Here is a 12,048-nt window from a genome sequence, read left to right on the forward strand (position 1 = left end):
GGGTTCTCAATGCTATTTTAGTCATGACCACACTAAAATAGATCCCTAGGCATTTCCTGCCCACAAGGTGTATGTTGAAATGCCTGAACCAACTCTTCAATGCTTTTAGCTTGCTTTACCTAAGAGATTAGTTGTTAAAGGAGTTAAGATTGCTATTAGACTTGATCTCCATGTTTGATTTAGTAACATTCAACCTAAGAGATTAGATGCTTGAGTTGCTTTACCAAAAGAACATTCATCTAGAGATAGAGTTTGTTTAGCTTAGTGTCTAGGCATAAGGAAAGTGTTTGATTGATAGCTTGCCACCTCTAGATTCGATCTACATCACCCAAGATCAAATGCCTAGCCCAATGAGTCCTCTTGTTTCATCATAAGAAAGAAAGCTTTGTCCTTTGTTCGCATTTAGATAGTAATCTAGTCAAAAATCATCTCACAACTTGGTAGCACTTAGATTAAGCATGGTCTTGCATTCCCTTTGCTTTAGAATCACTTAGAACTGGTTTGACATCCTTTATATTACAACATTTGATTAGGAGCCTTGAAACTCCTATCATCAAGCATGGCGACATGAGAGGAGAGAAGAGAATGAGCAGAAGAAAGGAGGCAGAGAGTTTTCGCCGGTGAGTGTGGTGCCCTCCAGCGGCAGAGCAACGGCTGGAAACCTAATCCCCCTTTTTCGCACCTAGAGAGAGAAAAAGAGCCGTTGTGAATTTTAATTCTATTAAACAAAAATCTAAGAAGTTGTTTATTTTGGGTTTTGCTAGAGTGGTTATTTTTTGAGAGTTTACTTATGGGTTCATTGTTTAACCCTCCCATATAATAAACATCAAAGAGTTGTTTATATGGGTTTGAGTTGCTTCTTATTGATCAAAAGGCATAAGGAAGTTTATTTAGTCATTACTAATCTATATGTTCATGAAAATATATTATGTTTGACACGAATTTTACAGGCAACAACAATAATACATGCATTCATACCAGCTATAGGCTTTAAGAAGCAAATTAAAGATTAAGAACTTCTTGGTCATCAACAACAAAACAAGTTATAAGTTAACTTGCCACAAGTTCATAATTTAATTCACCTAGCCTACAATTTTCGTACGTCCAGACAACGATGGCCACGATATTGAGAGAAAAAAAATTAGGATTACCTAGGAATATGTGGAATGAACTTTATTACTGTCCATATAAAAAATATACAATTTTATCGTAATGTTCTAATGATATACCTATTTTATATAGATGCCCTTGGAAAGTTGGTTCTCATCAACAATGCAAAATTTAACTATCCAACTAGTGAAGCATTTTAATTTGTTATTTTTAAATATGTCAATGTTTCCAAAAAAACTATTTATTTCATAATAAAAAGAAATCAATATCGAATAAGGCAAACTAAAAAAAGTAAGAACATTATACATATATTAACTTAATATATATATATATATATATTAATAATTTCGTAATTTAATATAAATTAACTAAGAAAAATAATTAATCTTAGTTTTCTTCTATCTCTTTACGCCCTAATTATATGTGTCTTCTTCTTTTGATTTACATAAAAGTTGTAATGATGGATCTTGTCCAACTGTGGTAATTCTGTCTCTGCGTTGGCTAAACTTATCAACGGATATAATCAGTCTGAGGAGTCAAATAGTTTATCCTGAATAATTGCTTTCTCTCTTTCATTTAGGTCAATTTATGATTTGTTCCGTCTGATAAGTTAATTCTCTGTAATGCATCCTTACGAGAATAGCATGGAAGATGTTTCGTTTATTTGTCTTTTTTTCTGTGTGTAATAGGCTAACAATGACATTGTACATACAATCCATTAAATGGCCGTCCACCAAACGTGTGTAGTGTATTAGCATTTCTTACTTCCAGAGACCGTTTTTTTTTTCATCAAGTTTTTGTTTTAATAAAGAGAACGGGCCAAGCCCAACGGCCGAAGCCCAAATACAAAAGCCCACAATACTAACGGGCTAACTAAACCAAACAAAAGTCCAAACCCTCGAACCCAGCACCGACAGGCTCGGGTACGCGTGCGTCGAGGATGCTGAAGCGAGACACGTGTGGAGATCCTGACCGTCAGTGCGCCACGCGTCGCTCCGCCTCGAACCGACCATCTCCGCCTCACCGAGCCGCCGTACCGAAACCACTGAAACCCTTGTTTCTCCGGAGCTCATAATCCCTTCAAGCCTCCACCGAAACCAAATCTCTTCTTCACCTTCCTGAAACGTTGACGAGAGCATCATCCCTCTGGAGAGAGCTCATCCGACGGCGAAGCTTCATAACCTTAGATCACAAGCCGAGAACCTCTTCCGCTCCATGACCATAACCTAGACTCGAAGCAAACAAACAAACTCGAAAAACCTGAAGCCGGCGACGTAAGGCTGACGGAGCCTTCACCTCCCGGAAGCTTGAGCCGACGACGCCGAAGTTGAAGGAACTTCCGCCTCTCTGCGACTAAAACCGGCGGCGGCGGATCTGACGTAGCCTCCACCTCCCGGAACCAAAACCACACTCATCTTCACCTCTCCACTCCTTCCAAACCTCCGCGTCTTCACTCCAGTTACAGAAACACCAGAAAAGGTGGCTGGCCAGAGCTCAGGCAAGGCGGATGCCGTAAGAATCGAGGGTGAGACACAAACAGATACTTTTATCTTAAGGATGACGGTCTCCAGCGACGGCACGCACGTTCACGCGCTCGGCCGTCCGCCGGAGATCTACTTTCTCGCTCTTAATAACACAGTTTTTTTTTTGTTTTCTTCCTACTTCCAGAAACCGTATAACCCCAGAAATAGACATAAATATTAAAAAAATAGCTGTCTAAACCAATTTTTGATGAATTATTTTATAGATACATGTGACTTTGATTATTCATCCGGACACAGACTTTGAGCTTGACGAAGAAGAGTTATGTCTTTCTGACTTTGTACCCGTTTTACAAAGAAAATGTTCATAGGCGGAGCTACAAAGGCTGATGTAGAGGTGATGAGAGAGGAGGCCGATGTTGCAGCCCTAGCAAGGAAGAAAAGAAAGAGTAAAAGCACTAGCCAAACACCCACTTACGTTGGTGCTGATGTAGAGCATGTCTTTCACTTTTATTTAATAATACAATTTGTAGAATAGTCGGCTAAGATTTTACTTGACTTATTTTTGTAATAGTTAGCCGGTAATATAGACTAAATATTCCGACATTGTTATAGTTAGCCGGTAATATATACTAATTAATGATGTAATTTGTGAAACAGCTGGTTAAGATTTTACTTGACGTTTTTGTTATAGTTTGGAAATGTCTTTCACTTTTCTTTAATGATGTAAGTTTTAAAATAACCGGTTAAGATTTTACTTGACTTTTTTTGTTATAATTAGCCGGTAATATATACAAATTATCCCAACATTGTTATAGTTAGCCGGTAATATATAATAATCAATGATGTAATTTGTGAAATAGACGGTTAAGATTTTATTTGACTTTTTGTTATAGTTTAGAAATGTATCTTACTTTTCTTTAATGATGTAATTTTTAAAATAGCCGGTTAAAGTTTTACTTGACTTTTTATTGTTATAGTTAGCCTGCAATATATACAAATTATCTCGACACTATTATAGTTAGACGATAATATATGCTAATTAATGATGTAATTTGTGAAATAGACGGTTAAGATTTTACTTGACTTTATGCAAATTATAAATTATAGGGCCAAACTGAAATATCTAATATTTTGGACAATTCTTAAAGAGTTTGAAATGTAGAATGTGAAAGTTTGGCGTTGATTCGTAAAACTATTTTCACACTTAGAAATATTGGGCCAAGTTGAGAATACCCAAAAGTTGGAGGGCATGTGTTACAAAATATAAGAAATCCTCGTTGTTGCTCGATCTCTTCCATGAGGAGACAGAGACAGCAAAGATGAACACAACAGCGAGGCTTGAATCCGTGCATGACGATGTCGACAGGGTGAGACAATGGAGATGGTCCGGTGACCGGCGGAGAAGAAGAAGACTTGAGGCAAAAACATTTGTGGTGATTCTGTCGAGATGAACGAGGAAGACGAAGCAAGATAGAGATGAAGAAGTGAAACTTGAAGCGATCAGTAGGAAAGCGATAGTTATTGTTTATATTTCCTGCACAGGCCAACAGTAGTTATATAGAGCAAAACATTTACATACATAGATACAGATTATACAACATGCATACATATTATATAGAGCAAAACTTTTATAACACTTGTTTTAGGCGTTCGTATTGGTCAATTTTTTGGCTATTTTTAGACAGAGTTCTAAACAATTACAAACGGTTCGGTATATATATAGGTTTTCCAATCATTACATGCATGTCATCAACTCATCAGTGCTAAAACTTTTCCGCTTCAGTGCGTAGAAGAAACAAGTTATAGGGTCATCGTTGTCTTTTCTCACCCTTAGAAGCTGGGCCTTGTGTATGGGCCGACTGTTTTTCCATCTGCGCTAATTTCCTAATCTTTCTATACTTATGGTGCAAATTGCTCAAAAACAAATTAAATTTAGAGGTATTCCAGCCGATTCATTGCCTAGAGAAATCTCTTTATATTTATGGAAACACAATAGCTTTGCATTTCTGACCAACTTTTCTCTCACCTTTGAGCCTGGCCTTCTCTGTCAACTGCGAAATGGAACCACCGAAGGACCAACACACGCCGGGAAAATCTCCCTCCGAACCACGGTCCTCCGCTTATCCTCACTCTGGTTCTTGTAATAACTGCGGCGGACCAACAATTACCCGATATGTCACCGCCACCAAACTACCGCCCGATCCGAGCTCCGACTATAAATCTCCCCCACAACTCTCAGGCGATCATCCTCTCTCCCATTCCTCAGGCCGAGCAAGTCTCCGTCGTCTCTCCGCCGTATCAATTCCAATGTCCCGCCAAGAGAATCCACTCCCCAGATGATATTCGCCGCTTCCAGGAATCAGCCTCTTTCAAGAACTTGTTAGGATTCGTAGTCTCTCTATCGGAATCGATCCACGGACACAAAATCTCAGATCCTTGCTATGTTTCACCCACCGTCGCCACCACCATAGTCTCAATCCTCGAGACCTTGTTGCGATGGATCGACGAGATCCCTCCTCTTCAAATGTCCTCTCGATACAGTAACATCTCGTTTAGGTCATGGCACGTATCGCCTCGCTGAGAAAGGCGAATCACTTATCCATGAGTTTCTCCCCAATGAGTTCAAAGAATCCACGATCGAGCTTCGGAAACGCAAGCAGAATCGATTACGGAACAGGGCACGAGACGAACTTCGCTGCGTGGCTGTATTGCTTAGCGGAGATGGGGATCATCAAGGAAGAAGATTACCATGCTGTGGTGGCTAGGGTTTTTGTGAAGTATCTTGAATGGATGCGAAATTTGCAGATGGTTTATTGCTCAGAGCCTGCTGGTTCTCATGGAGTATGGGGACTTGATGATTACCATTTCTTGCCCTTTATATTTGGGAGCTCTCAGTTGATTGATCATAAGTATATGAAGCCCAAATCCATTCATAACGATGATGATATCTTGGACAATTTCTCTAGTGAGTATATGTACTTGTCTTGTATTGGGTTTGTGAAGACGGTGAAGAAAGGGTTGTTTCCTGAGCACTCCCCGTTGCTTGATGATCTAAGCGGTGTACCCAACTGGAAGAAAGTGAATAGCGGCTTGCTTAAGATGTACAAAGTTGATGTGCTCGAGAAGGTTCCCATTATGCATCATTTCCTCTTTGGCTGGCTTATCAAATGGTATGACTCTTCTTTCGTTTTATCTCGTTTTTAAGCATAGTAACCTCTGGCTGTGTAATGTGGTTTGTGGATTGGGTTTTGTATCACGGGACTGATTGATATATCTTGAACTAAAGGAAATATAGTTTGGCCGTCTTTTGTATCAATATGTTTGATGGGAAGCAGTAACTTCTTGACAGTTACAAACCTGTTAGTTAGAGAAACTTGTAGTTTACAGATTATTAAGTTACATTATCTATTGACACTTGACATTATCAGACATGAACTTAACTGAGACGGCGTGTTCTTTGCCATTCAGAGTCATACCTAACTTCTCTAATTGAGTCATTAGGTTCTTGGAATGTAATTAATTTAATTGCTCAAAACAGGGAGGAGTGAATTACTTTAGCATAATACATTGGAGCAGGGACGTCGATTTCTACTTGGAGAGATGGCTTATAATGTAATAGAGACACGTTTTTGCTTTTGCATGTATCGGATAGCTAGATGAGATAGATAGGAACCTTTAATAGCTTATACTATCTTTCGTATTGTGTATCCTTTGGGTTTGATACTTCAACTTGTTTTTTATTTGTTTTTTGGTGATTCCAGTCCCATCTGACTTTTACTTTGAAAGTCTCAGTAGCAGAGTAAATGACAAATACAAAATCCGTGACACAGGGTAGAGATTCTTCTTAAGCCCATTCACCGAAACCAAAGGACCTTAAAACACACAAATCACCGAGCTGAAGATACATTTGTTTTAAACTTTAAAATTTTCTCTGCAGAATGCTCAATCTTTCAACAGCTACCATATTTGTGTGTTTTCCATTTATAAAAAGGAAAGTTCCAACTACCGCTAACAAACATTATACAGTGAAATATGCACGGGTTGCTACTTGGTAGCAGTTCTAGTCTCCTCAAAACGAGTGAGAAGTCGTATTCCCCTAAATTTGAATGATGTTTGTGGTTGCCCAATAAAAAAGCTGTTTCACCTTAAATCCTCTAGACTATATTTACGAAGTGATTTTGCCACATGTCCTCTCTACAATCAATTTAACAAAATAAATATGACATGGGTACTGAAATTGATGACATTGACTTCCAGACAAATTTGCAATTAACATAATTTCAGTGTATGAATAATAAGACTACAATTTTTTTCAAATATCAATAATGAAATTTAACAAAACAAATATGACATGAATAATTTGAAAGTTTAATTTTAAATCCATGTCATAAGTGAAATTAAATTAAATCAACATTAAATGACATGGCTACAAAATTGATAACAATATTTTTAAATACTGTTACGTTCAACATACAAGTGTATACAATATATATTATTCATACGACAATGTAAATTAAATAATTAGTACTAGACCTTGACCCGCCCGACCGGACGGGTATTTTATTTTATGTTTTTAGTTTTTTTAGTTTATATTAAATGATGTATTTGTAGTATTTAAACATAAATTTATATTGAAAATTAATTTTTGCAGTTTTAATAAAAATTAAAATTAAAAATTTAACAAAATATTATGATATAAATTTTATCCTAATAAAAATAATATAGAGGCGCGTCATAAATGTTTTTCATTTTCAAAATTTTAGCATCCCTTATAAACAAAGAAAATAAATTTATAAATACATAAAATATATAAACATATTTGGAACTATAATATCTACTAAAATAATTTTGTTAAAGAAAAATAATTTTGCGCTGTTGTTGTTTATTTCTAGAACTTGACCCTTGACCGTATAAATATTTGCTTCAGTTTAAATTTTTTCTTTGTACTAATGGTATAATATATATTTGTAAATTAAAATGTATTACATAATTGTTAATATAACATTTTAAAGCATAACAATTTTATTTATTACTTTGAATAATTATATTTTGTGATTTTAATTATCTATTATATCATAATGCGTTATATAAAAATTCCAATATTTATAACTAATTGGACTTATATTATGAAAGCACTATACTAATAATATATGAATAAAGTATTTTATATTTATTTATATGTTATATAAATTGATTATGATGTATAATTTTTTATTTTATTATTTATTACTAACAAATATTAAAAATATTTAATATGTTAATATAAAATATATTAGTAAATCTATTTTGGTTAACATTTAATTAAGGAAATATATTATTTAAATTAGGAAAAAGATATTAAATGTTTAAATCTATTATTTAAATTAGGAAAATACAAGCATACTTAAATATATGCTCAATAAATATTTTAATGGTATTCTAATGTAAATAAATGGTAAAATTAAGGTGTATTTTTATTTTGTATTTCTCTTTCGATAATATAGATAGTTTTATCAACAAGTGGAATATGAGCATGAGCATTGAGTGAGTTACCGTCACTGAAAACCCATGAGAGAGCTAAAGTACGACACCAACACGTCAATGGCGTTTTTGTTTATTCACAAAGGTAGCGTTAATAATTGTTTATTTAAAATCATATTTAATTTTGACCCCCAAAAATTAATATTAACCATTATAATCCCATCATATATTTGGTCCAAAAAACCACCTTATATAATATGCCAAGGTATTTAATATCTACTTTATAAATTTACAAGATATGAGCCCGTTGCGTTACAACGGGTTTTGTTTGATATTTTAATTTAATAAAAACCATAAATAATAAATCATTTTATTATAGTATTATGATTGTTTTTTTTGCATATGTTGTTTGAGATTTATTTTATAATTAAAATATATTTTCACACATAAGTTCAAGTTAATATTTGTATTTTATAATCATGGTGCATAGATGAGTTATTATAAACTTTATACTAAGGATTAGATACTATACATAAACATTTAAACTAAACACAATCCGAAATAAGAAATTAAAAGTAAAAAAGAAACGAAAGTTAAATACACCAATCGAATCAATGATAGCATTATACATGTTCTTATGTACTAATTTAATGTTTTATTAAAGAAATCTTTAAAATTTTATTTTCTAAGATTTTTTTAAAAAGGAAAAAATTCTATTTTATAAATCTCCTTTTTATTTACAATAAAAAAATAATATTAAATACTCTTTTATAATTATCTGCTCTTTAAAATTTCAGAAAATATATTGCTATCAAATAATTCTTTTAAGTTATTAATAAATATTTTTAAAATTGCTATTTTTACAATTCATATCAATACTAATTTTACACTTCTTTTGTTAATTAAATAATTTTTAGGATCAAGTTCATCATCAAACACTCTCTTAAAAATAACATCAAATAAATTTTTACAATTCTCTTTTGGTTAGAACTTAAATATATTATACAAATTTCTTTTGTTTAGGATGTTTTTTCATAAAACGGAAAAAAATATCAAATATTCTTTTACATTTTTTGTAGGATTTTAGAAAATAAAATTAACATTACATAATCTTTTACAATTATATTTTGTCTAGGATTTAAAAAACATTTTCTATCAAATAACTATTTACAGTCAATATTAACTATTTTTTAAAAGTTGCAATTTTCAAAATTCCTTTTTTCAATATCATTAATATTTTTACAATTTTTCTTGTTAATTGAATAATTGTTACTATCATGTTTATCATTAAATTTTTGAAGTAAAAATTACTTTTAAATAAAACTTTATAATTCTCTCTGGTCACGATTTAAAAAAAAAAGAAAAATTCTTAATTGGTTACGATTAGAAAAAAAAATTCTTTTAGAAATCTCTTTTATTTAAGATTTTAGGAAAATAAGAAGTTATTTTCACATAATAAAAGTTTTTATAGACACATTCACAATCTAATTTTTTAATTGACACATATCACAATCATATCAGGTAAAATATTTGAAGTTAATTTTGGTTTATATTTTTGAACACAAAATTATTAAAAAAGTAAAGTTAGTTAATTATAATAAAAATAAAATATTTTACGTTTTTATTTTATTTAGACTTTTAAAAAGGAAATTAAGTATTTTATTTCTTTTAGATTTTTATACAACTATTTTACTTTTAATTGAAAAAATCTGTTTAATTATTTATATATTTGATCTTATACATGCAAACACATATTTATCATATTCACACATACTCATGTACGACAATAACATCAAAATTAAAAGTTATGCTACTGTTGTAATAAGGATAATAAAAAATTGAGTTGTATCAAAAAATTAAAAGAAAATACTCAGGTAATACTTTTCATGTAAATACTATTGTGTTTTGTAAAACTAATATGTAGAAGCTTAAACCTAAATATAGATTTAAAATATTTGTAGCTATTTTTTGTCATAATTTTTAACATACAATTATCTATTAAAAAGCAAATTATTTACTTATAAGAAAATAATAAGGGTACTTTTACAAATTTCTTTTGATTATGCTTTTTTTAAAAAGTAATATTATTTATTTAAAAATTAGTGTTTCTTCTGGTTTTTAATAAATAATTGATTGTACTTGTAAGATTTTACGATTCGTTTTTGTTTAACCTTTTTTTCTTAAAAGTTAATGTTTATCTTTTATAATTCTCTATCTTTAGTATCTTTTAAAACAAACATTATAATGAAAAATAATAATAATAATAATAATAATAATAATAATAATAATAATAAACTATTAAATCGTATTTATAATTAATTTTTAAGAAAAGTAATTTTTATTATTTTAGCATATATTTTTGATTATGATATAGTTTAGCACATATCAAAATTTTAAATATATAACTACCATGTGTCACAAATCACAATCATGTTAATTAGCAATTTTGGAGAACGAAGTTCAATATAATCTTTTATAATTTTATTTTCATTAAAAGTTTAGAAAATAAAAATTATATGAAATAAATTGTTTTCAAATCTATTTTTTAGGATTTTGAAAAAGGAAAAATTCTAAAAACATTACTACTAAATATTTTTTTTAAATCATTTTTACTATTAAATAATTTTTAATAGTATTTTTTTCAAAATTCATTTTTATTATCTTATTATATATATTTTTAAACATTATATATTTAAACACATGTCACAATATTAGAAGGAAAATAATTATCAAATAATATTTTGCAATTATCTTTTGATTAGGATTTAAAAAAGGAAAATTACTATTAAATAATATATATAATAAGATTTATTAAAAGTTTAGAAAAGAAAGTTTAATAATGAAATTTAACAAAACAAATATGACATGAATAATTTGAAAGTTTAATTTTAAATCCATGTCATAAGTGAAATTAAATTAAATCAACATTAAATGACATGGCTACAAAATTGATAACAATATTTTTAAATACTGTTACGTTCAACATACAAGTGTATACAATATATATTATTCATACGACAATGTAAATTAAATAATTAGTACTAGACCTTGACCCGCCCGACCGGACGGGTATTTTATTTTATGTTTTAGTTTTTTTAGTTTATATTAAATGATGTATTTGTAGTATTTAAACATAAATTTATATTGAAAATTAATTTTTGCAGTTTTAATAAAAATTAAAATTAAAAATTTAACAAAATATTATGATATAAATTTTATCCTAATAAAAATAATATAGAGGCGCGGCATAAATTTTTTTCATTTTCAAAATTTTAGCATCCCTTATAAACAAAGAAAATAAATTTATAAATACATAAAATATATAAACATATTTGGAACTATAATGTCTACTAAAATAATTTTGTTAAAGAAAAATAATTTTGCGCTGTTGTTGTTTATTTCTAGAACTTGACCCTTGACCGTATAAATATTTGCTTCAGTTTAAATTTTTTCTTTGTACTAATGGTATAATATATATTTGTAAATTAAAATGTATTACATAATTGTTAATATAACATTTTAAAGCATAACAATTTTATTTATTACTTTGAATAATTATATTTTGTGATTTTAATTATCTATTATATCATAATGCGTTATATAAAAATTCCAATATTTATAACTAATTGGACTTATATTATGAAAGCACTATACTAATAATATATGAATAAAGTATTTTATATTTATTTATATGTTATATAAAATTGATTATGATGTATAATTTTTTATTTTATTATTTATTACTAACAAATATTAAAAATATTTAATATGTTAATATAAATATATTAGTAAATCTATTTTGGTTAACATTTAATTAAGGAAATATATTATTTAAATTAGGAAAAAGATATTAAATGTTTAAATCTATTATTTAAATTAGGAAAATACAAGCATACTTAAATATATGCTCAATAAATATTTTAATGGTATTCTAATGTAAATAAATGGTAAAATTAAGGTGTATTTTTATTTTGTATTTCTCTTTCGATAATAT

General features: G+C 29.8%; 1 pseudogene; it reads left to right on the forward strand.

Moving 5' to 3' along the window:
• The first annotated feature begins 1,618 nt into the window (after positions 1-1,618).
• LOC117128118 lies at positions 1,619-5,983 on the forward strand (annotated as a pseudogene).
• The last annotated feature ends 6,065 nt before the right edge of the window (positions 5,984-12,048 follow it).

The sequence above is a fragment of the Brassica rapa genome, chromosome A09, assembly GCF_000309985.2.
Source record: "Brassica rapa cultivar Chiifu-401-42 chromosome A09, CAAS_Brap_v3.01, whole genome shotgun sequence".
Taxonomy (NCBI): domain Eukaryota; kingdom Viridiplantae; phylum Streptophyta; class Magnoliopsida; order Brassicales; family Brassicaceae; genus Brassica; species Brassica rapa.